The 3,940-nt window shown below is 32.6% G+C and overlaps 1 long non-coding RNA gene across 1 annotated transcript in view; it reads left to right on the plus strand.

Moving 5' to 3' along the window:
- LOC112531873 overlaps positions 1–3,703 on the plus strand; it is a 39,983-nt gene extending 36,280 nt beyond the window's left edge. The window contains exon 3 of the long non-coding RNA XR_003073983.2: positions 1–3,703. This exon is cut by the window's left edge and continues 3,524 nt beyond it. This is a non-coding gene — a long non-coding RNA (uncharacterized LOC112531873).
- Positions 3,704–3,940: the final 237 nt, after the last annotated feature.

A 3,940-nucleotide genomic window follows, 5' to 3' on the forward strand; every position in this document is an offset into this window, starting at 1 on the left:
AATCCATCTGAGATGAACATATTCTAAAACTTATCAGGTTATCAGATTTACTTCCTTCTCTAGAGAGTAGGAATCTTTTCAGCAGACTGGAAGAATCCAGTTAATGTAACATATATTAAGGTCCTCATACCACAGAAAGTGGATGAAGTAGTACTGTAACTTTTGGGAGTCGGTGGCAGTCTGTGAACAATCTTTTTAGGACTAGACATCTAAACTTAATCACATTACATGTGGAATGTCTGACGGTGCTGGGTATGACAGTACTTATCCATACATTCCAGACTAAGGGAACTGATATATTACCATATGGACTTAATTTAAACAGATGCTCAAGTAATTGTGTTTTACATTAATAAACAGCCAGTACCTGAGAACAGCTTCCTGTACATGGAGTCCTTGTAAATATGACAGGAAGCTGTACTGTACAAGTCATCCTTGTTTTGTTCTATTAAGAAGTCAGCACTTTCTAATGGAAACCACACGATGCTATGGTTATTTTATTATTTTAAACATAGAAATAAAGTACAATATACAATATGTGCTGAACAGCTTTTTGAACAAGTATATCTGAGAACAACAAGAAGACCATGACTTAAACAAAACTGAATTCTACAGAATCACTGGATGATGGGAAAATTCAAATAAAATGGATGTCAGGTCTATTCTCCAGCCTCCTGCTGGAAGCTGTCTCAGCTATGAGGATAGACCAAGTTTTTCAGGGTTTTACTTAGCCTAATACAAGTTCTTCCAGTGCTTGATCCTCCTCATGAAAAGTGTCCAGTCCAAAACTGTCTTGTTCTAAATAATGCCTGCTGTAGAAAGGGACTTCAGGTAGTCCATCCCCAGGCTGTACCAATACAAGGGATTCTTTTGTTCCAGGTATAGGACTTAGCCTTTTATATAGTTAAGTATCATAAGGTTGATGTTCATTCCATTAGCCTGTTCAGATCCCTTACTAAATCCCTGTTCTCAATTCTATTGACTTGTCCTCTCAGTTTGGTGTCACCCAGAAACTTGATGAGAGTGCACTCCATGGCATTCTCTGGGTCACTGACTAAGCTTTTAGAGAAGCAAAGTCCTAGTACAGTCATGATTCTGTGATAATGTGATCTGTGGTATGCCATTTGTTACAGGCCTCCAGTTGGAAAATGACTTATTAACTGCTAGTTAAACAATTGTTATTCATCTAGCTGTAAATTCATGCAGGTCATAATGACTTAACTCAGATATTTCTGGAGACAGTCTTGAAAGCTTTGCAAAAGTTGTGGTACATGACATCTTTGGTATTATACAGTCATTGCTTAAGGGACTGAAAAGATATCTTTGCTATATATTTGAAGAAAAAATAAAACTCCAAGAACAGATTTATACAAAAATTTAGACATTGACAGTTCAGAGTTTATTATTAAAAACGGACAGTTATGAATAAAGATGAACATGGAAGGGTTCCAAAGGAGACAATCATGAAGGACAAGTAATTAAAGGAGTAAGTCCCTGGTACCTGAAAGATGTAAATAATTTAAATACCTTTAGAATCTTCTGAATTTATATTAGTGAGATTCATTTCTAAATTCATTTCTGAATTTGGGAGCCTGCCTGTAGTCATCAACATATGGGGAATGTATGTGTAAAGACACAAAACAATTAATGGAAGCCAGAGTGATTTTGCTCATTATTAAGTAGATAGTTTTGTCAACTTACTAGCTGTCCAGATCATTTAAGTTCAATTTACTGGCTAGGTCTCCAGTGGCCATGAAACTTAGATATCTAATTCACATGTTGATACTTAAATGAGAAGTATAAAATAAAGAGTGTTTAAAAGCAAGCAAACAAACAAACAAATAAACAAAACAAACAATTGGCAAAGTATTTCCCCCTATGCTTAAGATACATACTGAAGGAATATGATTTTACCAAACTTATTCAGGCCATAAATTAGTTTGCTACTGACGCACTTGTCAGTGTGCTGAAAACAGTAGTGTGTGTACTACTGATCTAATAATGAACACTATCATCTCTTCGTGTTTTTTTTTTTTTTTTTCTTCCTCTTTTCTTCTCCCCCAGGTGTTTGCTTTTCAGTTTAACAACAACTTTGGGGTTTTCCATTCAATTTAAGAGTGGAGCATACAATACACTGTATCAAGGTGGATAACACTTGCCCAGATATTTGAACATTGAGGAAATGATAAAGAATATTGATTTATTGTACTTTAAAAGGATTTAGGAATAATATTTGCTCAAGATACTTTATTAGAGACAACTAATTTTCAGTGTTAATCACACAATAATTAAAGATACATATGACTTCCAGGCATGATCTGTTAACATAAGGTCCTTTTAAAAAATGTGGTTCCCCCAGCCACATTAGAAAGATGAAGGACTGCATGAATCAAAGATTCATAAGCCTAGTTATAGAGTGTCATCAGAAAATTAAAGACAGAATAAAAGATTATCTGTGATGGTTCAGAAGGAAAAGCAATGAAAGGAAGCACAAACAGGACTGTATCAAATTCATCTCTTCTAGTTATCTGATGGGGGCAGATATTTTGCTTCTAATTCACCATAGTGTGTGCTGTAGACTTAGCAGTACACTTCTGCCTACCAGAAATAAATAAACAAATCTGATTTATGTTGGTATAAGAATACTTCATTTTGGGTATGTACACACCAAAGGGTTCTTCAGAGTTGTGAATTTGTTTTGTTTTGTTTTTAATATTATTATTATATTGTATTATTTAAATACAGAAATACCTTTGACATCGTCATGCTAATTGTTGTGGTGAACTAAATACTAAACCATTACACGAAACAAAATACAAAATATATAAACTAAATATTTTTCCTAGTATTTTCATTTCACAACATCACATAATTATGAGGAAAAAAAAATTATATTGCCCACAATTTAGATCCAGTTTCTGAGATCGTTTTTATGTATGTGCATAAAATATGCATATAAAGCTTTAGCTTCATGAGTAAGATATCTCTTCTTTTAGACTCATTTATTTTCATAATCACAGCTGTATCTGAAAAAATACAAATGTCTTAAAATATTTTAATATTTTTTCAAAGTTGATTTACTATTTTGGTCATGTCATGATGTCAGACACCCATAAAAACAGACTGTTTAATTTTCATAGTATATATTTGAAAGGTTAACACGTAATTTAACTTGCCTATTTCTCACTGCTTATACTGAAAAGAAAAAAAAAATAAAAGAAAGCAGAATCTATAAAACTTTTATACTTAGGCTAAAAGTGAATTAAAAGATTAACATTTATTATTATTATTCAATTTTGCTGTTTGGGTTATTTTCATAGTATCTTGGTCCGTAATCCTACCATGTGCTTTTGTACAGTGGTTTGTTGGTTTTATATAAATTTCTTATTGTAATTAATGTTGTTTTTATTTACTGAGCCTTATTGTCTTTGTAAAATAAAAATCCAAAGTTACCTACCAAGGGTGAATGATAAAGCATTATTTTCATGAAAAATGACGTTATACTTATTAATATATTTTTTTTCTTATTTCTAGACTACAGATTTTATACAAAGATAATATGATTTGCCTTGCAAAAGTAGAATATTATCAAAACATTATGATCATAAATTAGGAACTGAACGAAGAAAGAGAAGCTAGAAAATTTAAAGTACAAATTGGACAGAGCAAAACTGAAGTTATGAAAATATGTTATGCTATTAAAAAGAAAAATAAGGTGTGTAAAATGTATTTTGCTTAAAAAATTTTCTGTAACTGTGGTTTACTGGTAATGCACATCCAGACTAGATAAGGCTTTGAGCAACCTGGTCTAGTGGGAGGTGTCCCTGCCCACGGCAGGGGGGCTGGAACTAGATGATCTTGAAGGTCTCTTCAAACCCAAACCATTCTATGATTCTATGATATGCATTTATCCAAACCTCATTTTTATCTTAAGATAGTT

Source organism: Gallus gallus, chromosome 2 (assembly GCF_016699485.2).
Source record: "Gallus gallus isolate bGalGal1 chromosome 2, bGalGal1.mat.broiler.GRCg7b, whole genome shotgun sequence".
Taxonomy (NCBI): domain Eukaryota; kingdom Metazoa; phylum Chordata; class Aves; order Galliformes; family Phasianidae; genus Gallus; species Gallus gallus.